The sequence below is a fragment of the Schistocerca piceifrons genome, chromosome 8, assembly GCF_021461385.2.
Source record: "Schistocerca piceifrons isolate TAMUIC-IGC-003096 chromosome 8, iqSchPice1.1, whole genome shotgun sequence".
NCBI lineage: Eukaryota > Metazoa > Arthropoda > Insecta > Orthoptera > Acrididae > Schistocerca > Schistocerca piceifrons.
The window spans coordinates 136,331,620-136,356,511 of record NC_060145.1 but is presented as its reverse complement, the minus strand read 5'-3'; positions in this window follow the sequence as shown (position 1 = coordinate 136,356,511).

Here is a 24,892-nt window from a genome sequence, read left to right as displayed (position 1 = left end):
ACGAGAGGCTTTTGATAAGTAATGCAACAATTTCTTTTGCTTTGTCAATTTTGGTTGGAAAAAATGTGGAATTTGTTGTGAGACATGGTGGAATATTTCCGCTTCAGTTTCAATGAAGTTACGACAGTTGGTTGCGCTGTAGATAAGCTTCAAAGTGGCGTTTGTGACGCAGGTGTGTTCCAAGCAGAGAGCTGTCTTTGAGTTTCTTTTGGCGGAAAACGAGAGCATCGCAGACATTCATAGGCGCTTGCAGAATGTCTGTGGAGACCTGGCAGTGAACAAAAGCACGGGGAAGCGTCCGTTACCATCGCAAAAGAATCGCGCATACATGTTGTATCTCCCGCATGCTACCCAGCAGCTGCACACAACAGTGACTTATGCAGTATTGAAACTTTCGTGCAATCCCATTCGAGGTGATCGACGGATCGTAACCAAACATCTCGCTGCACAATTGGACCTCTCTATTGGTACTGTTGATAGACTCGCCTGACAGTTGGGATATTCAAAGGTGTGGACACACTGGGTCCCACCTCGCTAACAAAAGGGCATGAAGAGCAACGAAAGGCCGTCTGCGTGGAGTTTCTTGTGCGTTACGAGGCTGATCGTGGCAATTTTATGGCGATCATCGTCACAGGCGATTAAACATGGGTTCATCACTTCGAACCGGAAAGAAAACGTCAGTCCATGGAGAGGTGTCACACAGCCTCTCCTCCGAAGAAAATATTCAAAGCCGCACCCTTTGCCAGTAGGGTCACGGTGGCGTCTCCTCCCTCACAATGCAATCATCATTTCTGAAATATATGTGCTACCCTCAGGAAATTGAAGAAACGTCTTCAGCGCATTAGTCACCATAAAAATGCAAACGAACTTCTTCTCCATGACAGTGCAAGGCCTCACACACGTCTGCGCAACGGATAGGAGATCACAAAACATCACTGGACTGCTTGGTTCAAATGGGTCTGAGCACTATGCTACTTAACTTCTGAGGTCATCAGTCCCCCACAACTTAGAACTACTTAAACCTAACTAACGTAAGGACATCACACACATCCATGCCCTCGGCAGGATTCGAACCTGCGACCGCAGCGGTCGCGCGGCTCCGGACTGTAGTGCCTAGAACCGCTCGGCCACTCCGGCCGGCTCACTGGACTGCTCTTTCTCATCCAGCCTACACCCCGGAACTCGCACATTCCGACTTCTATTTGTTTGGCCCAATCAAGGAGGCACACACCGGGAAGAAGTACGTGGATGATGGGGAGGTTATTGATGGAACGGTACGTTGGCTCCGACAGCGACCAGTAGAGTAGTACCACGCGGAAATATCGACCGTCGCTCTGAACTGACAAGGGGGCCCGCCATACTGTAAATCACGGATTTTGATGGGCTTCAAGTATGTTGTACAGGCGCTTACCCTGAGTACCTCGCTATCCGGTTTTATAGCGACGGGCCTTGGATTTTGAGAAAATCGATTTTGAAGTTCACTGCGGGCTTTGTATACCCGTAACTTTACACACATTCCTAGCAAGTCAGCGTAGCGTAGCAGTAAAGGTTCACAGCTACCGCGCTGGAGACACCTTGTTCTAATCCTGCTCCCACATGTTTATTTTATGTATGAAGAATCGTCCGGAAAATTTAGTCCTGACGTTCAGAAACGAGTAGACGAATTAACTGGGAAATACAGAAATGTAGTCGTGTCCTGCACGAAATTCGGGAAGTTCACGAAACTGGTGTACAAGGAATTTTTGCGTTCTGTAATTCTTCCGTACGTGGGACAGAAATTTTTTTTCTACATTATCGACTCGTGGGGAGGACAAACCGATTCAATATTATACGATCATTTATTCACTAATGAAAGGAAAGCGAGCACCTGCACCCTAAAAGTGGTCCAACCAAACTGCACTCCTCCACGTAAATTATTCAGAATGCTCCCGACTTGATGAAAAACAATAGACAGATCACTTTTAGGAAAGAGTCGAAAAAATCACATTCGCTAAACCTGAATCAATTCAGCACACCTAATTATGAAAGCATTATTAGATACGCATGGTTCGCATTGAAATTAGCGGATGAAAGAGAAATCTTTTTGAATGCAAAAGAATTGTGTTTCCCGGTATCGCTCGTGAAGAAACCGTAAGCCTGCAAGACTATTGGTTTCATAAAACGTGGGTGGTGCTGCGAAAACTTGTGCTTCGGTTGTTTCTGTGATAAGTATCACCCACAATACTGTTCTGGGACATCAAGCAATGTGGACGATGAAAAATAAGATTTTGTAATATTGCATTACAGAAAAAAATTAATAACTGAATATATATTTATAATGCGCCAACCTTACACAATTTGTTGATATTCTTTGAAATAAAATCGAAAAATTCAGTCCATTTTTCAAAAAAAAAAAAAAGCATAAGTTTAAGAGCAGAATTCGAACATGGTACCTCCAGGGTGATAGCCGGGAACCTTTACCGCTGTGCTACGCTGACTTCCACGGAGTATATGTAATGTTACGGGTATACACAGCCCACAATGAACATCAAAATCGATTTTCTCAAAAACCAAGGCCCGTCGCTAAAAAACCGGATATCCAGGTACCCAGGGTAAGTGCCTCTACTACATATTTGAACCGCATCAAACTCCGTGATTTACAGTAGGGAGGGTCCCCTTGTGAGATTACGTATCAAATCAGGGTTTTCTGGCCAAAAGAGTAAGAAATAATGTGTGTATTGGAATCATGAACAAAACCAGCGTGCTTTTAGAAAAAATACACTACTGGCCATTAAAAGTGCTACACCACGAAGATGACGTGCTACAGACGCGAAATTTAACCGACAGGAACAAGATGCTCTGATATGCAAATGATTAGCTTTTCAGAGCATTCACACAAGGTTGGCGCCGGTGGTGACACCTACAACGTGCTGACGTGAGGAAAGTTTCCAACCAATTTCTCATACACAAACAGCAGTTGACCGGCGTTGCCTGTGAAACGTTGTTGTGATGCCTCGTGTAAGGAGCAGAAATGAGTACCATCACGTTTCCGACTTTGATAAAGGTCGGATTGTAGCCTATCGCGATTGCGGTTTATCGTATCGTGACATTGCTGCTCGCGTTGGTCGAGATCCAATGACTGTTAGCAGAATATGGAATCGGTGGGTTCAGGAGGTTATACGGAACGCCGTGCTGGATCCCAACGGCCTCGTATCACTAGTAGTCCAGATGACAGGCATCTTATTCGCATGGCTGTAACGGATCGTCAGCTATGTCTCGATCACTGAGTAAACAGATGGGGGCATTTGCAAGACAACAACCATCTGCTCGAACAGTTCGACGACGTTTGCAGCAGCTTGGACTATCAGCTCGGAGACCGTGGCTGCCGTTACCCTTGAGGCTGCATCACAGACAGGAGCGCCTGCGATGGTGTACTCAACGACGAACCCGGGTGCACGAATTGCAAAACATTTTTTCAGATGAATTCAGGTTCTGTTTACAGCATCATGATGGTCGCATCCGAGTTTGGCGACATCGCGGTGTACGCACATCGGAAGCGTGTATTCGTCATCGCCATACTGGCGTATCACCCGGCGTGATGGTATGGGGTGCCATCGGTTACACGTCTCGGTCACCTCTTGTTCGCACTGACGGAAATTTGAACAGTGGACTTTACATTACAGATGTGTTACGACCCGTGGCTCTACCCTTCATTCGATCCCTGCGAAACCCTATATTTATGTAGGATAATGCACGACCGCATGTCGTGGATACCGAAACTGTTCGACTGCTGCCGTGGCCAGCACATTCTCCAGATCTCTCACCGATTGAAAACGTCTGGTCAATAGTGGCCGAGCAACTGGCTCGTCACCATAAGCCAGTCACTACTCTTGATGAACTGTGGTATCGTGTTGAAGCTGCATGGGCAGCTGTACCTGTACACGCCATCCAAGCTCTGTTTTACTCAATGCCCAGGCATATCAAGGCCGTTATTACGGCCAGAGGTAGTTGTTCTGGGTACTGATTTCTGAGGATCTATGCGCCCAAATTGCGTGAAAATGTAATCACATGTCAGTTCTAGCATAACATATTTGTCCAATGAATACCCGTTTTTCATCTGCATTTCTTCTTGGTGCAGGAACTTTAATGCCATTACTGATAGCCCTCGTAAGTAAAACAGGTGTGTTTGATGCTTCGTGTCGCCGGCTCACCTGTACGGAGGCAGATGGTCGAGGTGGTTGGCGCGCAGGCTGAGGTCCCTAATGACGGGCATCCCCAAGAAGTCCTCTAAGGTCAGCCCGTTGCCATCCGCCAGCACAGTGTGCAGCCTGCAGGAAGAGAAAGTGGCAGACAGTCAGCGAATGGCGCACATTGGTTGCATTACTGTGTCCGTTATCATACACTACTTCACCAGGAACCTTTTATGGTTTTAATAGAATACTGCTGTTATTACAGTGTATTTCAGAAATGTATCTGTGCTTTGTATATCGGTTCACAAAAAAAAGAAAGAAAAGAAAAAAAACGAACATTCTGTCTTCTTCTGGTGGAAAGGTCACAAACCACAATAGTACTGGGTGTATTAAAAGTTACGCTACTCACATTAATGTGACAATCTGACAGACGCCTGAACAACGACCGTTTGCAGTGGGGACCGCTGCAAAACGTGAAGAAAGACAATCACTGAGGTTCTGCAAGCTAAGAACAGAGATGATGAGCCATGGTCGGTGGCGCTAGGTTTCTCGGCTGAAGATCCATGGCACGTACAGCCCGACTGACGTGCGCCTATAAATTCTAGAATGGGTTCAAATCTGGTGAGTCTGGTAGCCAGGGGAGTACGCTAAACTCATTTTGGTGTTCTTCGAACCACGCACGTATACTGGGAACTGTGACACTCTGCATTGTCCTGCTGGTAGATGCCATCATACCGAGGCGAAACAAACTGGACGTGAGGTTGGACATGGTCCCCATGGACTGATGCATACTTGTGTTTGTTGATATATTCCCCCTTTCAGAATGACGAGATCAACCACTGCGTACCATTAAATGTTCCCCAGACTATAAAGCTCCCCCTCCCAATCTCAGCCATTCCGACGAGTGTTACAGGTTGTTTGCTTTCAGGCCTTCCACGCTTTAACGATAAAGGCCGTCTTTTCGATGGAGCATAAAACATGATTCGTCTGAAAAGGCCAACTGTCACAACTCAATGGATGTCTACTTGTGGTACTGGCATCCATACTCCAGCCTTTGTAGGCGATGCACTGCAGGCAGCATGGGTGCAAGAACCAGGCGTCTTCTGCAGAGGTCCATACGCAGCAACGTTCGCTGAATAGTCATTGAGAAGCACTGTCGGTAGTACCTTGGTTCATCTGGGTGGTCAGTTGCTCAGAAGTTGCACATATTTTCTCCCACGCACATCTCCACATCCGTCGTTCACCCTGTCATCTTCGGCCCATGGTGCACAACAGTTGCCTCGCAGTTATTTTTGAATAGCGCCATTATGCCATGCAAGATATACCTTAACCAGGGCGACACGCGAACGTTTTACAAACGTAACTGTTTCGTTGAAGCTTTCACGCTTGGCGCGAAAGCCAGTGGTCGTGCCCTGCCATATCACGGATTGCGCGGCCTCTCCCGCTGGAGGTTCGAGTCCTCCATCGGGCATGGGTGTGTGTCTTATTCTTAGCGTAAGTTAGTTTAAGTCTAGGGACTGATGACCTCAGCAGTTTGATCCCTTAGGAATTCACACATATTTGAACATGACCAGCCGGACGTCAGATAAACCACTCTGTTTCCGCATTATGACAACGCCTGCGCTGTTTTCCGCGGCCCTTGACACGCTTTATACATCCTTCACTGCTACTGCTGTTACATTCCATCTGCGAGTGGTTATTGCACATGGACAGGGAACATATGCGGTTGTCACATTAATATGACTTGACTATGCTATTAATATACTCGCATCATGTTTGGCTTGTGTGACAGACAAACTCGCTAGGTTTTACTACGAAACATAATCGCGTTCTACCACTATGCATTGACGTCAGCTGTTTGTGACATATGAAAATTTGTGCCAGAGTGGGACTCGAACCGCGATATCCCGCTTATTGCGAGCGGTCGACTTAACCACTTTGGCTATCCGATCACGCCTCCAAGACCGATTGAAATTTCTATATGTAACCTAGCCTCAACCCTTACCCCACACTACCTGTGATTCCTGCACAGGGAGACAAACATTATATCGTCATTTTAGTAGCAAACACCTGCCGTGAATGCTTAGTCGCAGAATGCGAATCTGTTTCGTAATGTTTGCCACAGCTGTAACCGCCAATGGCAGTGTCTGTTCCTTCAGTTCCGCCTGAATGTCTGAAGTACATTGTGTTGTCAAGATACAGACATTCTAACCATCAATCACAAGGTTCCAGGTGGTCGTGAGCGAACCATAATGACAACGATTGAAGAAAAGGTTTAGTGTGTGGAATGGTTCATACAGACGAAACCGACACGAAGGTTTGAAAGGAACTTCCAAAACGGTATAGCAAGAGACCAGCCCTCGCTGACGTCGAGAAGCCGGTGGTACAGGAAATTTATGTAGACATGAAGCAGTGTTGAAAAGCATCGTACTAGACGACCTGGAACAAGTCAAGCCGACACAAAACGGATATACACTCCTGGAAATGGAAAAAAGAACACATTGACACCGGTGTGTCAGACCCACCATACTTGCTCCGGACACTGCGAGAGGGCTGTACAAGCAATGATCACACGCACGGCGCAGCGGACACACCAGGAACCGCGGTGTTGGCCGTCGAATGGCGCTAGCTGCGCAGCATTTGTGCACCGCCGCCGTCAGTGTCAGCCAGTTTGCCGTGGCATACGGAGCTCCATCGCAGTCTTTAACACTGGTAGCATGCCGTGACAGCGTGGACGTGAACCGTATGTGCAGTTGACGGACTTTGAGCGAGGGCGTATAGTGGGCATGCGGGAGGCCGGGTGGACGTACCGCCGAATCGCTCAACACGTGAGGCTTGAGGTCTCCACAGTACATCGATGTTGTCGCCAGTGGTCGGCGGAAGATGCACGTGCCCGTCGACCTGGGAGCGGACCGCAGCGACGCACGGATGCACGCCAAGACCGTAGGATCCTACGCAGTGCCGTAGGGGCCCGCACCTCCACTTCCCAGCAAATTAGGGACACTGTTGCTCCTGGGGTATCGGCGAGGACCATTCGCAACCGTCTCCATGAAGCTGGGCTACGGTCCCGCACACCGTTAGGCCGTCTTCCGCTCACGCCCCAACATCGTGCAGTCCGCCTCCAGTGGTGTCGCGACAGGCGTGAATGGAGGGACGAATGGAGACGTGTCGTCTTCAGCGATGAGAGTCGCTTCTGCCTTGGTGTCAATGATGGTCGTATGCGTGTTTGGCGCCGTGCAGGTGAGCGCCACAATCAGGACTGCATACGACCGAGGCACACAGGGCCAACACCCGGCATCATGGTGTGGGGAGCGATCTCCTACACTGGCCGTACACCACTGGTGATCGTCGAGGGGACACTGAATAGTGCACGGTACATCCAAACCGTCATCGAACCCATCGTTCTACCATTCCTAGACCGCCAAGGGAACTTGCTGTTCCAACAGGACAATGCACGTCCGCATGTATCCCGTGCCACCCAACGCGCTCTAGAAGGTGTTCGTCAACTACCCTGGCCAGCAAGATCTCCGGATCTGTCCCCCATTGAGCATGTTTGGGACTGGATGAAGCGTCGTCTCACGCGGTCTGCACGTCCAGCACGAACGCTGGTCCAACTGAGGCGCCAGGTGGAAATGGCATGGCAAGCCGTTCCACAGGACTACATCCAGCATCTCTACGATCGTCTCCATGGGAGAATAGCAGTCTGCATTGCTGCGAAAGGTGGATATACACTGTACTAGTGCCGACATTGTGCATGCTCTGTTGCCTGTGTCTATGTGCCTGTGGTTCTGTCAGTGTGATCATGTGATGTATCTCACCCCAGGAATGTGTCAATAAAGTTTCCCCTTCCTTGGGCAATGAATTCACGGTGTTCTTATTTCAATTTCCAGGAGTGTAGTTGGACTTCCAACGTTCACTGCAGATCTCTGTACAGAGGGCATCGCAGGAGCTCCATATAGTGAGAGCGGCCGTGCGGCGGTCCTTCGGAAACGTTCACTGGTGTATCCACACCGATTGCAACTGCTCCAAGCATTGAAACAAGAAGATAAGCCACAACATACGAATTCGCTGTAGGCGTTCTTCACGGTTTGACGAAGATTGGAAATTTTCTGAACAATCTAGCATTTTCTGGCGAAGCAACATTCCACGTGTGAAGTAAGGTAAATAAACTCATTTTCGCATCTGGAACACCACAAATCCACATACTGTGAATGAAGAGGTACGTGAAAGTCCGAAAGTAAACGTGTAGTGTTGTTTGATACTTGATCGCACTACGGAACCATTTTCTTCCATGAAAAAACAGTTAATTCTAACACGTATCTTGATATCCTGGTGCTGTTTGCTTTACCAAAAATCACTGCGCATCAAGAGGCAGTCGTTTTCCTACAAGATAGTGCAACGCCATATTGTTCACAGACTATGGGAGATGCCATAGACCTGGCGTTTGCAGATAGCTCGATTGGCAGGAGTGGTCCATTTACGTCACCTCGTAGGTCGCCTTACACTACACTCATGGACTTCTTTCTATGGGATTATGTCAATTAGAGAGTCTACCAAACGCTTGTCAATAAAATCAGTGATTTAAAGAACCGAATCATTGTTACGATTGCCACAGTTGATGCGTATATGTTGTACCGAGTACGGGTAGAGCTTGAATACACACTCGATGTTGTAAGTGCCGCCAAAGTCGCACATGTTGAAACTGATTCAATGGCACTAAAATTTTGTGAGATAGTGTGTCGCATAAGCCAAACGTAGTGTGACTATCTTAATTATTTTGGATGCTATAACACATAAAAGTCGTAGCGTACATTGTGACACACCCTGTACGTATTTATAAAATTCTGTTTGTTCGACAAAAAAGTAAAGCACGCAGAAGACCGTGTCTGTATCAGAGTAAGTCCGTCCACGTACACACCTGTATCAGGTGCTCGAAATGCCCAGCGCTGAAAACGAACTGTAAATGATAGAGCAGATTCAGCACGATGTTTTATTGGTTCGCTGTCGCATTTAGTTATATAGTATACAGGGTGTTCTGAAACAGTGTGAAAAGTTTGTAATGGTGTTGAAATGTAGGTTGAGCTGAAAGATAATTGTTAAGAAAAAATTCTGTACGTTGCGCCGTATCTGAGTTAATAAGTATTGAAGTTAGCCAACCAGGCCGTTGCGCGCGGAAATTCAAGCGGCCAACCCTATGCAATTTGTGTCAATTGCTCTCGTAGCGTAAATGACAGCACACGAGACTTCTCAGCCCTTGGCTCGCGTTCGATTCTTACTACCGTCGCAAGTCCAATTTTTATATCGATCCCTTGTTCGATCTCTGTAGAAAACCAAACGAAGCACAACTTTGGTGACACCGTCTATGGCCGACCGCTTGAATTTGAAACGGCCTGATTTCAGTGCTACTTATCTCGGAAACGGCGTAACGGATCGATTTTTTTCTTAGCAACTGTTTCTCATCGCAATGTAATGGTAATACCCGTACAAACTTTTCAGATTGTTTCCAACCATACTGTACAAACGTATTACTGAGGGACCTGCAGGACTGTATAACCAGTACACCACCTACAATACTGAACATCGACTACAACTCATTCCTAATATTCGAACATCACCGCAGACCGGAAAACTCTGTTAGTACCAACAGCATACCGCTCTTCCGCTGCAGTCTTTTCGAATCTGTTGTGCTAAATCGGTCAGCCATGTCTCTGGCAAGTAGAATAGCCTCCAAAGTGAACTAGTGTTGTTCGTGTTCGATGTTGTTTTCACGCCTGGTAAACTAAACTGAAGGGCCTAAGAAACTGATACAGGCAGGGATATTCAAATACAGAGGAACAGTAAGCAAACAGGCAGAATAAGCCACTGCGATCGGCAACGCCTGTATAACACAACAAGTGTCTCGTGCAGTTGTTAGATCGGTTACTGCTGCTACAATGGCAGGTTATCAAGATTTAAGTGAGTTTGAACGTGGTGTTATAGTCGGCGCATGAGCGATGGGACACAGCATCACCGAGGTAGCAACGAAGCGGGGATTTTCCCGTACGACCATTTCACGAGTGTAGCAAAGTATCAGGAATCCTGTAAAACATCAAATCTCCGACATCGCTGCTGCCGGAAAAAGATCCTGCAAGAACGAGACCAACGACGACTGAAGAGAACTGTTCAACGTGGGAGAAGTGCAACCATTCCTTAAATTGTTGCAGATTTCAAAGCTGGACCATCAACAAGTGTCAGCGTGAGAACGAAGCAAAGAAACATCATCGACATGGACTTTCGGAGCCGAAGGCCCACTCGTCTACCCTTGATAACTGCACGACACAAAGCTTTATGCCATGCCTGGGCCCGTCAACAGCGACATTGGACTGTTGGTGAATTTAAACATGTTGCCTGGTAGGACAAATCTCGTTTCAAATTCTGTGGAGCGGATGGACGTGTACGGGTATGGAGACAACCTCATGAATCCATGGACCCTGCATCTCAGCAGTGGACTGTTCAAGCTGGTGGAGGCTCTGTAATGGTGAGGGGCGTGTGCAGCTGGAGTGATATGGGACCCCTGATACGTCTAGACATGACTCTGGCAGGTGACACGTACGTATTCATCCTGATGAGTTACGTCCATTCATGTCCATTGTGCGTTCCGACGGACTTGAGCAGTTCCAGCAGGACAATGCTACACCCCACACTTCCGGAATTGCTACAGAGTGGCTCCAGGAACACTCTTCTGAGTTTAAACACTTCCGCTGGCCACCAACCTCTTTAGACATGAACATTATTGAGCATATCTGGGATGACTTGCAACGTGCTGTTCAGAAGATCTCCACTCCCCGTACTCTTACCGATTTATGGACAGTCCTGCAGGACTCATGGTGTCAGTTCCCTCCAACATTACTTCGGACATTAGCCGGGTCCATGCTACGTCATGTTGCGGCACTTCTGCATGCTCGCGGAGGCCCTACACGGCATTAGGCTGGTATACCAGTTTCTTTGGCTCTTCAGTGAATATAAAAAGAGTGAACAGCATCAGATGTTGAAGGGTCACTATAAAGGACACGGAAATGTCGCTTACTCGTGCGAGGCAATGTTATGAGCATCTGCCAGACTTGAGAAGATGCCACACTCTGGGTCTGCAACTGCTGTTGGATTCGCACAATATCCAGACTTGTGAGACATTTGGACGTGACAGTGGCACTATGTTGAACTGCTTAGGAACGTGAGGGGGGGGGGGGGCACAGTCATCTTCAAGTTTTGGGTCGAACACGTCCGGTTACCACAGTAGACGATGGCTGTATTGTGTCCCAACAAATCGTAACTCCTTCGCATATGCTCCTGCTATTTTAGAACAAATAACACACATCGTACAATATTCTGTATGATCCCGCATGATCCATCGGAGACTAGCAGCAGCCAGGGTCAGGAAATACCGTTCAACGCGTACGCCGCCGTTAACACCACAACACAAACGGTTGGGTCTGGAGTGGTGCAGTGACGCGGAAGCGTGAACTGTTGAAGAATGGCGTCCCACTGCGATCAGCTATCAATCGTTGTTCTGCACTACCCCAGATAAACATCGTCGGCAATTATGACGGCCGCCGGGGGAGAGGTTGCATTCTTCCAATGTTTTGCAGAGGCGCAAGACACAGAAGTGTTACCTGCTGGCGTCACGGTGTAGTGCTCTGTCGAGTATAACTTCAGATAACGGCAGGTAGTGATCGAGGACTCTCTGATAGCACAACGCTACGTTTTGAACATACTTCGCCTTCGTCTGTTATCTGTCATTTGAGACCATCGTGGCGCCATTTTTCAACAGGAAAATGCTTGTCCACACATGACGCTTGTCTTTATGAACTGTCTGCGTATTTTCAAACAACTTACGGGAATTCAGCCACGTAGTATTAACAGCGACAGCCGATATTTCGGCGGGACCACACCCCGCAATTTTCAAGGCACACTACAACGGACAGGCGACGTATAAACAAATTTAAAACTTCGCTTCTCGGACTAATGCAGGAAAGATAATACACACACTCAACACTAGAGCCACCAAAGATGACCAGAGTCAGAGATATCGATAGTGGGACTATGAACTAGCAGGTGAGGTTGAGGTAACATTCACTCTGTCCCTCCGTTTTTTTTTTTTTTTTTTTTTTTTTTTTTTTTTTTTTTTTTTTTTTTTTGTTTCTTGTGACAAGGGAGAGAGCAGTATTCCAAACAGAGTTTAAACAAAAACCTCCATCCCCGTTTACAAGGTTGCTCGCAAATTTAATCTCAACTGCCTCCTTGATAACACTGTCCCAATAGCTGGACGTGCATGCCAATATCTCGTTGTTGTTGTATAACATAGTGTGACCAGTATCCAAGCAATGTTTGGCAATAGCAGATCTACTTGGCTGCTGTAATCGTGTGTGCCGTCTATGCTCAGTACATCAGTCCTCCACGGTCCTGACAGTTTGACCAATATATGCCATGCCAGAGCTACAAGGAATGCTATATACCCCCGCCTTACGCAAACCAAGGTCATCCTTACCGAAACTCAAAAGCACTCTAATTTTAGATGGGCGTCGTAAAATACATTTCACATCGTATTTCCGTAAAATACGACCGATCTTGTTCAAAGTTCTTCCTATATAAGGCAAAAAGGCAGTAAACTTAGGTGTCGACTCAGTATTATCATCTATCACTCGATACACAGTTGGTCGATAGCGCAACGCACGTTCAGTCTGTCTTTCACTATAACCATTTTGACAAAACGTAGCTTCAAGATGGGACAGCTCAGCTGGCAAAGTCTCAGCGTCAGAAATGACATGTGCCCTGTGTACCAACGTAAGAAGTACCCCTTCACGCTGAGCTGGATGGTGACAACAACTAGCCTGTAAATACAAGTCCGTGTGAGTATGTTTCCTGTAGGCTGCATGTCCCAATGATCCATCATCCTTCCTCCTAACCAACACGTCAAGAAAGGGAAGACAACCCTCCTCTTCCAGCTCCATCGTAGAACGAATGTTCGGGTGGATCGATTTCAGATGTCCTAGAAAGGCATTCAAATTCTCCCTACCATGAGGCCAAACAACAAAGGTATCATCAATACATCTGAAGAAACAGGTGGGTTTGAAAGGCGCCGATTCCAATACACGTTCCTCGAAGTTTTCCACAAACAAATTTTGCGATCACAGGAGACAATGGACTACCCATCGTAACTCCACCTGTCTGTTCGTAGTACTGGTCACTGAGTAAAGAGTATGTTGATGTCAACACATGCCGAAAGAGATTAGGTAATTCGGCACCAAACCTAACCTCAATTAACCGCAACGAATCAGAGAGGTGAACACGAGTGAAGAGAGAGTTCACATCAAAACAAACTAAAATATCAGAGTCATTCAACCGACCAGAGTCATTCAAATGACGTAAGAAATCAGCTGAGTTCCTTATATGACGTTCACACCGAGCAACTTGTGGACTCAACAGAGAAGCAAGATGCTTGGCTACACGATGTGTCGGAGCGCCGAGATTACTGGAAAGTTAATACAGCGGTGGATTTCGTTGATATATTTATATGAAATTAAACTGTTGACTTGGATCATTCCTAATCTAGAAATGAAAACTAAAAGGTGTAACAAGAATAAGATACGTAAAAGATGCTGTGAACAGGCGACGAGTTTAAAATGAAGCAGTATACTTTCACTAACCAATTTAAGGGTTTGTACTGAGGATAAGCGTTAGGGGCTCAGTAGGATTGTTTGGTATGCGTATTAGCGAAGATGACCGTTGGATTTAGCTATGAAGTTAAGGTTCGGTGTTGGGATAAATGGTGAGATACAGAAAGGAAGTTGAGTATTTGAGTGTTGGCAAGCCCTTAGCATGGTGAGTGAAGGCATATAGGAATATATAGAGGGAAGGAGGAACCCTGATCGGGGCTAGGATAGATGGGTAAGAGCTATAGTAAATATAATAGACAAATATCGGGGAGTCGGTAGAAGTTTCATTGGCAGAGCATATGGCGTGCGTATAGGTGTACGGTTGGGTGAATTTCTTGGTAGAAGTGCGGCAGAATGTCAGCATAGGAAGACAGAGGAGTGTATCATCTGCCGATGTGTTCAACGTGAGTAAAGAGATGTGGGATTTAATAAAATGGTAAAGAATCCATGTGGGCGAAGGTAAACTGACCTAGAAAGCAAGGTGTAGAGCGAGGTTCTCAAGGATTTTGAGATAGTGATAGAACTTTAATGGAGTGGACATCCGTTACAACACAGACATAGAAGAGGATATGTTATATTAAAGTGGAAGTGGAGTATGGCGGAAGTGTTTCAATCTTCCTTTCAGCCAGTTCGTAGTTAATAGTTTTAGTCTATTGTAGACTGAAATTGTCGAAGAAGTGCTTGTAAACAAAACAAACTTTGCTAGGTTTATTTAAGTGGGAATAAACTGTGTTGGATGATAACATAGAGTACTTCCTTTTTTTACATTCAGTGGTCATTTTTAAATATCGCTGTCCTGAGTACTCCCTTAAGATTTTGTAAAGGAATGTCTCAAATCATTTCTCAACAGAGTGTAATTACACATGCACTCCTATTCTCAGTTACGCGTGTAGTATTATTTTCGGTCTACAGGGAGTTGCCTAAGACACACAAAGTGTCTATTTCAGAGTAAATTCAAAGGTGAATTATGTACAAACTTCTGCTCAGCTATAGCTGTGGAACTAATCCATTGAACAAATGGACATATGATTAACAATCGGACACTGTACTTATATTGGTTACCTCCTAAATATCAGAATACATCCAGTTTCAATTTAACTATGATAACCGCTGTTACTAGTATCGTGTTTAATTTCGTAATGAGGTATGTAGCAACTTAAACAGAGATAATAAATTTAGTTGGTCCTATAAATTTACGTAACAGCGATACTATAATAATCAGTCCCCACACAGATTAAGACAGAAACTTTCGAAACAACACTACACAGTAACAAATTACAATTCTGAAATACAAAGTAGCAACCACAGGCACATTCGTATAAGTACATTCGTTTAGTACAGTCATACGATGTATGACTTACTGCTGCAAAAGCAATAATTAATTACAAGCACATAACAACAAAATAGCTCGGGTTGGTATTTTCTGCGACCCATCAAAGGCATTTGACAGTATGAATCGCAGTATTCTTCTAGATTGTTGAAGTTTTATGTGTTTGATGGTACAGCCAACCAAAATAACGCACAAAGTTGTCGTTAGTAACGAAACCAATATATAGAAATTCTTCCAATGAAATTTAAACCAATGTAATTTGGGGACGTAATTCTGACAGGCAAGAAATCACATATAGGTTTCCCCAAAGTTCAATCTTAGGTCCACTATTGTTCCTGACATATGAAACGAACCTCCGCCTAATATACAACGAACAAAATTAGTTCTTTTTTCAGATGACACTAATATTGTAGTCAATCCAAGCATACAAACAGAAACAGAAGAAATGGTAAACAATGTTCTTAAAAGTATCATTGAGCGGTCTCACCCTCAATTTCAAGAAATACAGTTGTTCACATCTAGGAGAACTACGACAAATGAAAGTGTAACACATGATGAGAAAATAACAAATGGGGCGGAAACTTCAAAATTCTTAGGTATCCATTTCGATGACAGTTTAAACTGTAAAATGCACATTTGGGAACTCCTAAAACTGCTTAGTTCATATACACTTGCACTTACAATCATTGCAGATCTAGGGGAGATACAAGTCAGTAAGTTGACATACTACGGATACTTTCATTCAATAATGTCATAATGAATAATATTCTGTGGTAATTCATCTTTAAGAAGTCTTCGTTGCTCAAAGACGTGCTACTAGAAGGAGGCAATTTCTTTCGCATATATATGTAGAATGAAGCTAAAAATGGTTCAAATGGCTCTGAGCACTATGGGACTTAACATCTGAGGTCATCAGTCCCCTAGAACTTAGAACTTCTTAAACATAACTAACCTGAGGACATCACACACATCCTTGCCCGGGGTAGGATTCGAACCTGCGACCGTAGCGGTAGCGCGGTTCCAGACTGAAGCGTCTAGAACCGCTCGGCCACACCGGCCGGTTGCTGGTTATTAACGGAGGTAGTATACTGAAAGCTTCTATTGGATTCACGCACTGTCCAATACTGTAAACGGAAACTGATTGATGTCAGGCAAAATTATGGCATCCCAAGATCGAACAAGACAACTGAGTCTGTCAGGTAACTGACGTTGCATAAGTGAGCAGTTCGACTCTTGCAAAAGTATTCATAGGGCTACGAACCCCAACTGTAAATTCACAGGCTTAACTTGCGCGGAAGGTGTCTAGACACTTGTAGTGCACCTTTTGTAATTTGTGACAACAGTGATAGCACGAATCAGTGACAGTATCGGAATCCTTCCTCAATGGGGTGTGAGGCATCCTGGTCCTGAACCGCACACTCGCCTGACGAAGTCGCGGAAGGTGTCTCGAGGCTGCCCGCCGACCAGCTTGCGGTTAGAGATGTCCACCCTGGTGACGTCACCGACGCAGTTGCCACAGGCCTGGGCGCTGGCCACAGAGAGGATCAGGGCAGCAGTCATGGGCTCCTGCAAATACAAGGGCAGCATCAGTACCGGGAAGAAGTTCTGAACGTCCTGTCCACAGATCCAAGACCCTGATTTATGTATGTTACAGTAAAACACCGAAATCTGGAGAATGTCGACCTTCACCGGTGAATGTCAACATTCACATGGTCGCTTAGTGTATGTCCGAAATATTTGCTAAATACCCTTATTTCTGACTTACACCGGTAAATGTTGAAATGGTGAACGTTGAACATGTTGGAGATTTATATTTTTTTCTCCGTAATTCAGTCGTTATGAAACGTCACAAGGGTGACGTAATTTTTCGGCTCTCTTTCTGATAGGAATGACCAAGAATTTAAAATACACGAGAAAAGAAAATAATAGTTATAAAAAATTACTTACTTATGTAATTCGAATCTTATTTATTGTAACAACTTAAACTACTATGACACTTTGAATTGCGTAAGAGTCCCTTGCTTTTACAACTGCATTTATGTGTGGAACAGTTCCTTTTGCAATGACGGCGTGTATAGCCTTGGCCCCCGTTTCTCGAATTAGCTGCAGCTGCTTCTCTCAGCGACATTTCTTGAAAAGAAATCTCATCAATGGAAAGTAACTTTTCTTTACAAATTACGAACTGATCACGTGTGTAAAGCTGCTTGAGGGTACCATTTTTATTTGCCAGTTCATAGAAGTCGGTGTCTTCTATTCCAGCAAGAACCGCTGACACATTTCGGCTATATGCACGACCACGGTCGACATCAGGGACTTGTATTCGTACATTATCACCAATTTGAGCAGGAGGAAATTGTTTTTGTGAGGTCCGTAACATCTTTGTTGCTTGCAGTAGAAGATTTTCTTTCGCGGCCGCTCTTTTTGTAGAAATCAACTCGTGTTTTTCAGACAGAATTTGATGCGAAGACGTTCTAGTTTGTAGGTCCTATTCAATATTTTTCTTTGGAATATGGTTTTCGGTATGACAAACGCTCAATGTTTTTTTTTTTACACGCATTAACAGTTTCTTCAAGCTGTTCTTCGGTTTCAGAAGTATTGGCAATTTCTTCGAGCTGTTCTTCAGTTTCAATATTTGCGATTTGTTTTCCAGGCAAAAAAGGCGATGCTATGCCTCTTTTTGCTTTAACGTCAAACATGGCTTCATAAGGACTTTGGCGTATTCCTTCGTGGTATGTAGTGTTCTTGGCATATTGAACAAAGGATAAACCATCTGACCATTTATTTGTATCGTTATCGTTCGTCCATGTAACTAGCATATTCTGTATATCCTGATTGGCCCTTTCAACTGATCCTTGCGTTTGACTGTGACGAGGCTTCCCATGAAGTATTTTAACGTCTTTCCACATAGCGCATATTTCGGATATGACTTGATTACTAAATTCTCTACCATTATCTGATTGCAACGATGCTGGTGCACCAAATGTTAAAAATATTGAAAGAACATGATGCGCTACTTCTTCAGCTCTTTTAGTTTTCAAAGGTCGTAGCTGGACAAACTTAGTTAAATGATCTTGGTACACCATTATGAACTTATATCCGCCATCCCTGTTTGACTGCAGATCTATCAGATCTACTTGACATCTTGAGTTTAATTCAGAACTAACCAATACCTTTCTTAGGCGCACTGTGTTTCATTTCACACTGTTTGCATAAATTTAAATACAACATTACAACTTCATATGTAATAATTTTGTATTTAATTGGTAACTCTTTTGCCGGCGTGGTGGCCGAGTGGTTCTAGGTGCTTCAGTTCGGAACCGCGTGACTGCTACGGTCGCAGCTTCGAATTCTGCCTCGGGCATGGATGTGTGTGGTGTCCTTAGGTTAGGTAGGTTTAAGTAGTTCTAGGGGACTGATGACCTCAGATGTTAAGTCCCATAGTGCTCAGAGCCATTTGAAACATTTGCAACTCTTTAAGTATACGTGTTCTTCCTGCGTGGTCTATTCTGATGTGAGTTTCATATAGTATACTGTACAATTCTTCATTGGTAATATAATACTGAATGTTCGATTTCCCTGGTTTTAATGGTACAATTAACTTCTCTTCATCATTAATTTTTAAAACATCAAAACGTTTTAATCGTCTGTAATTCAAAGGTGTGTTGCATTTAATTTTAGCAGAAACCACTTCAGAAAGATTTTTAGAATACTTTTCTTGAGAGAAATAAAAACAATTGTCTTCTCGTTTACCCGCAATTACTGCATTTAACTTTTCATGAAAAAGATCACGATTTAGTGCAGTATCCATTTAGTGTAAATTAGGGTATCGGAAAAAAACTTAAGAAAACGTTGCTCGCGTTATCAAAGCTTGCGTAAGACTGACAAAGCTGACTCCGAGCAGAACAAAGGATTTGGCGGGAGAGTGCCAGTCGCTTGTTTTTTTGACTCTTCTGCTTTGGACTTCCACCAAAGCATATCTGTGATTGTCGACACACACCGGAGAGGGTCCGAATTACAACAATGTAATGAAATATTCAATCTTTCACCGATGTATTTGGTATCTGTTGACATTCACCGGTGAAAGTCGACATCCTCCTATTTCGGTCATTCACGGTAACATATACGTGGATAGCATTTCAACATTATAAATTAGCCAATTTTCTGCCATTCATAAGGATAACTAAGAACGGTCGTGGAGAATATCCTGTAAAACACTGCTCATTGATTAAAATTATGTGCACTTTTTGTTTGTACATTTTTTTAATTCTTAACAAATATTCTTCTACCATGTCACTAGCTAGGATATTTTCCATCTACAATTATTTAAAATAATATAGTTTATGAAAACAATTGATTAACAAGTTCCTACCCGATGCAAGATCGGTGAGGTGTAAATATATACTATGAAACTTGGTTTGAAAACTTAAACATTAATTATTGCACCAAATTACGTGAGAAACGAATGAATCCGTGTACTGAGCTCCTTTGAATGCGGTACGGACATTGTCCAGCCACAGAAAAATAATGGAACTACATGTTTCCATAGACATACAATTAACCATCTATTTAAGAATTCTTATTTGTAAGGATGTAACCTTCATATTTGAGTGTATTACAGTAATTTACAGCCCACTGTTCTATTTAATGTGGTAAATGGACTTAAAAGGGATGGGTTTTTAATACAAAAATAATGACAGCACGACTGGATTTAACTTCTGGAGTGCAATCCATTTCATTTAAGCACCTTGTGCTCTTAGAAACGTATGACTTCACTCAGTTTGTTCCGATGCAATACCCCACAGGCTATGTTATGTATCTGGTCATTTCATAGAAAGTAAAAATTTTAGTACCGTTTGCATATAATGAAGTTTTTATCTTCTCTGGCAACAATCTGTGTACTGTTTGGCATTATTTCGTTAGAAGCTTGGGGGTTCGTGTCTGCAGTACTCATAAAATTATTTGGCATAAGTTTTAAGATTTTTATGATTGAAAAGGGTTATAATTTAAAATATGGCCACAGTTGAAGAGCAAACCATCAACAGAAGATCTAATATATAACTGACACTACATTATGAATCGACGCATTAGAATCTCATCGAACCGTATTGGAATTAAATTGACTATACCTGTATAAGACAGGTGAAATACCCTCAGACTTTGAGAAGAATATAATAATTCTAATTCCAAAGAAAGCAGGTGCTGATAGGTGTGAAAATTACCGAACGATCAGTTTAATAAGTTACGCCTCCAAATACTAATACGAAACCTTTACAGAAGGATGGAAAAACTGGTAGAAGCCAACCTCGGAGAAGATCACGTGGGATTCCGCAGAAAGGCAGGAACGCGCGAGGCAATACTGATCCTTCGACTTATCATAGAAGATAGGTAAGGAAAAGCAAACCTATGTTTATAGCATTTGTAGACTTCGAGAAGGCTTTTGACAATGTTTACTGGAATATTCTCTTTCAAATTCTAAAGGTCGCAGGGATAAAATACCGGGACAAAGGTCTAAATACAATTTGTACAGAAGCCCTATGGCATTTACAAGCGTCTAGGGGCATGAAAAGGAAGTAGTCGTTGAGAAGAGAGTGGGTCAGGGCTGTAGCCTATCCCCGATGTTATTCAATCTATATATTGAGCAAGCAGTAAAGAAAGAAAAGAAAAAATTAGAGTAGCAATTAAAGCCCAGGGAGAAGAAATAAAAACTTTTAGGTTTGACGATGACATTGCAATTTTGTCAGAGACAGCAAAGGACTTGGAAGAGAAGTTGAACGGAATGAACAGTGTCTTGAGAGGAGGATATAAGGTGAACAGCAACTAATCAAAAACAAGGATAATAGAATGTAGTCGAATTAAATCAGGCGATGTTGAGGAAATTAAATTAGGAAATCAGACACTTAAAGCAGTTAATGAGTTTTGCTAATTGGGAAGCAAAATAACTGAAGATGGTCGAAGTAGGGAGGATATGAAATGTAAACTGGCAATAGCAAGAAAAGCATTTCTGAAGCAGAGAAATTTGTTAACATCCAGTACAGATTTAAGTGTCAGGAAGTTATTTCTGAAAGTATTTGTATGGAGTGTAGACGTGTATGGAAGTGAAACACGGAAGATAAACAGTTTAGACAAGAAGAGAATAGAAGCTTTCGAAATGTGGTGCTACAGTAGTAGAATTCTGAAGATTAAATCACGTAACTAATGAGTAGGTACTGAACAGAATTGGAGACATCAAGGAATCACCAATTTACTACTGGTGGGTAGCGGGTGGGGGGGGGGGGGGGAGCAGGAAATCGTAGAGGAAGACCAAAAGATGAATACACTAAGCAGATTCAGAGGGATGTAAGTTGCAGTAGTTACTCTGAGGTAAAGAGGCTTGCACAGGATAGAGTATCGTGGATAGCTGCATCAAACCAGTCTTTGCATTGAAGACCAAACAACAACAGTTCCACTATGAGGGAAAATTAGTTGGTGGTTTTAGGGACGACCTTTATTAAGCTAGTCCTGATACCACTAGTCGGAAACGAAGGCAGCATGTTTATGCAGACGTGAGGCTGGGATATATCGACGAGATTCAGATGTAACAATGGGTGTATGTCTTTCTGTATGTATGTATGTTCAATATTTCCTGCTAAACCATTGGACCGATTTCACTCAAAACACTTATTGGCCATAAAGAAGAAGTGTGGGGGTAAGAATCACCTAGGTTCCATAGTGGTTGGGTGTGGCTGAAAAGGTTTGGTAATGCCTGATATCTCAGCTGCCCTTCACAACTGGCATGTTGTGTAGGTAGTATTGCAATACATTCCAGGTATCCAGCTACTGTGGCCGAGCGGTTCTAAGCGCTACAGTCCGGAACCGCGCTACTGCTACAGTCGCAGGTTCGAATCCTGTCTCAGGCTTGGATGTGTGTGATGTCCTTAGGTTAGTTAGGTTTAAGTAGTTCTAACTCTAGGGGGCTGATGACCGCACATGATAAGTCCCATAGTGCTTAGAGCCATTTGAACCATTTGGTATATATGTGGACAAGCATGACTGAAAGGAAAGAGGTGGAGGAGGAGATGGACAGAGAGATTGGAGGAGAAGATGGATAGAAAGAGAGGGATGAGTTGGAGATGGATAGATAGAGTGGGGCAGGAGGAACTGGAGAGAGAGAGAATAGGAGGAGAAGATGAACAGAGAGTGGGGGCATATGAAGAGATTGACAGGCAGAAGGGAGAGGAGGATTTAAATCAAGTGGCAGATGAGGAGGAGGTAGACAGATAGAGGTTGAAGGATGGAATAGTCAGAGAGGAAGTAGTTGGAGTTGGAGAGGAACAGGATGAGGAACAGAAGGAAAGATAGAGGGGAAGGAGGAGATGTATGGAGGGAAAAAATGAACTGCGTTTGTAGTCTAATGTAGAAAAAAATCAATTGCCATGTACTATTGTAAACCTATTTGAAATTATGAAATAGTAGTTCAGACGTACATTGACTTAGCGAATATCATGGGATAGGCATCTAATATCGCGTAGGGCATCCTCTGGCCATGCAGACTGCAGTGAGACATCGTGGAAGTGAGTCTGCACTACCCTGGCACTCCTCTGGAAGCAGCTGACACCAAATAGTTTGCAGAGGGGCAGCCAGTTCAAGTCTGTTCTTGGGTGCAGGATCCATGACACTGAGTATGCATTCCATGATATCATAGATATGGTAGATGGCGTTCAAATCTGGGCTCTGCAGTGGCCATTTCAGTCTTTGACCTCCCCTGCATGTTCCCAGAAACATTCTCGAGCGATCTGGGAGCGATGTGGTGGAGCATTATCACTTTGGAAAACTGCAGAACTGTCAGGGCGTTGAAAGGCCAGAAATGTGTGGAGATAGCCTCCGAGGCATTCCATACCAGGAAAATGCACCTCGGAACATAGCAGAGTCACCACTGCCTTTGACCACATCTTCTTGGCAGGTGGGATCCATCGATCCATATGGTCTGCGGCGCACACAGTGCCTCACATCGGCATGGTGCAGTTGAAATCGTGGTTCGTCCGACCATATCACGTTACACCCCTGTTCCAGTGTGCATCTCTGGTGATTGGCGGCAAATGCAAGCCATGGTTTAACAGTGTCACTCACATGGGGCGCCGGCTCCCATACCCCATGGAACCCATGTTCTTACGAATTGTCCGCTGGAAGACGTGCCTAGAGCGTCCTGCGTTGAAATTAGCCGTGATTTGTTGCACTGTTGCTCTCCTATCACTACTGACGATCCGTCTCAGATGTCACCGGTAATCATAATTGTGTGTGGCTTGACGCCCGGTAGTACATCTTTTGTGAATTGTGACACCCTCATTCATCCATTCAGGATAAACCCTGAATACAGCTGAAAGTGCGAAACCGAGTGAATGCAGCACTGCCGATAGCGAAATTCCCATCCGTCGGCACTAACCACCATACCCCGTTCGAACGGTGACAGCTCATGACGACATTATATATTACGCAAATCACTTACCACTTGCCACTTCTCAGTAGGTCTCCTATATAACTGCGGCTGGCACAGATGCAGTGCTGTGCGCATACAACACACCTGCGCCATCTGCGTCCCGTCAGTGAGTAAGTCCAGTCTGTATGGCAACGTCTCTTCATACCTCTAAAGGCGTCTATTGTTTTCTCTTACAACTATTTGCATTTCGAAGTTGAAAATTGGCAAAGGCGGTCAGGTGTCAGTAATTTTCTTAAGTTGACTCGACTTAGTGGTAAAGGATGAATGTGCTACAATTTCATGCATGACGCGGTATTTTTCCACGCATCTCGATGTTTATGACGCAATATCTATTGAACTTTTTTACAAAGACATATTTGCGTAGGAACATTCTATGGAATACGTGGACACTGTCTGTGAAATTTATTGCGAATAGAGTCAATATCACAACAGAAGCATGCTGCGGCAGGTTTACAGGCATCTCGTTCTTTATGACCTTATATCTCCTGAATTGTAATAGGTACTTCATAGAAATTGTTTGCTGACAATAAGGGAGATGTGTAGCAGGTTTGGTTGAAATTGGTCCAATAGTGTAGGAGGGGATGTGGAACATACACAGATACACAGAGCTTTTTATCCAAGGCTTCACATGAATCATGTTTGATGCAGCCTGTCATTACGTCCTTTCCTGTGTCAAACTGTTCATCTCTGAGTAGTACTTACACCCGGCGCCCAAAATGTTTGTTGGATACATTTCAATCTCTGCCTTATCTTGCAGCTTTTGCCCTCTACAAGTCACCCAGCTACCACAAAAATTATTCCCTGAAGTATCAAAACACGCCTTTTAATCCTGTCCCTCATTCTGACTACTGCTTTTTATATATTCCTTTCAAGGCACTTACAACATCCTTTACAGAAGCACATCTCGAACGTTTAGATTCTCTCGTTTTCCTGTTCACCCACAGTGCACGACTCGGTTCCACACAGCGCTGTTCTCCAGACGTACATTGTCAGCAATTTCATCCTCAAATCAAGGCCAACGTTTTCTGCTAGTGGCCCTGTGCAAGTCTTCTTCTTTTATCCTCCTTTTGGCCGAGCGGTTCTAGGATCCTCAGTCCGGGATGGCACGATTGCTACGGTCGCAGGTTCGAATCCTGAATCGGACATGGATGTGTGTGATGTCCTTAGGTTAGTTAGGCTTAAGTAGTTCTAAGTTCTAGGGGCCTGATGACCACAGATGTTAAGTCCC